The sequence below is a fragment of the Apteryx rowi genome, unplaced genomic scaffold, assembly GCF_003343035.1.
Source record: "Apteryx rowi isolate R43461 unplaced genomic scaffold, aptRow1 scaffold_23, whole genome shotgun sequence".
Taxonomy (NCBI): domain Eukaryota; kingdom Metazoa; phylum Chordata; class Aves; order Apterygiformes; family Apterygidae; genus Apteryx; species Apteryx rowi.
In genome coordinates this window covers 4,623,302-4,623,552 of record NW_020448641.1, presented here as the reverse complement: position 1 = coordinate 4,623,552, position 251 = coordinate 4,623,302, and positions in this window count along the sequence as shown.

The window sequence follows — 251 nt, the reverse complement described above, 5'->3', positions numbered from 1 at the left end:
GGGGGGGGCAGGCGCGGGCGCGCATGTGATCGGAGCGCTCCGCGGGCAGCCGGACACGCGGAGCAGCGCGCAGGGCAGGCAGCACGCTGCTCCGCCGCCGCTTGGCAGGTGTGCCTGCAGGGCACTTAGCTTGCTGCTTTTGTTTCCCTGCCTTTCTTTTTTTTTGTGCTTTCTTCCAAAATCACGGAGTTACGGGACAGTTTCAGCTAAATCCCCTACGACTGCGTTCAGTCTTCCTACACGCAACTGAT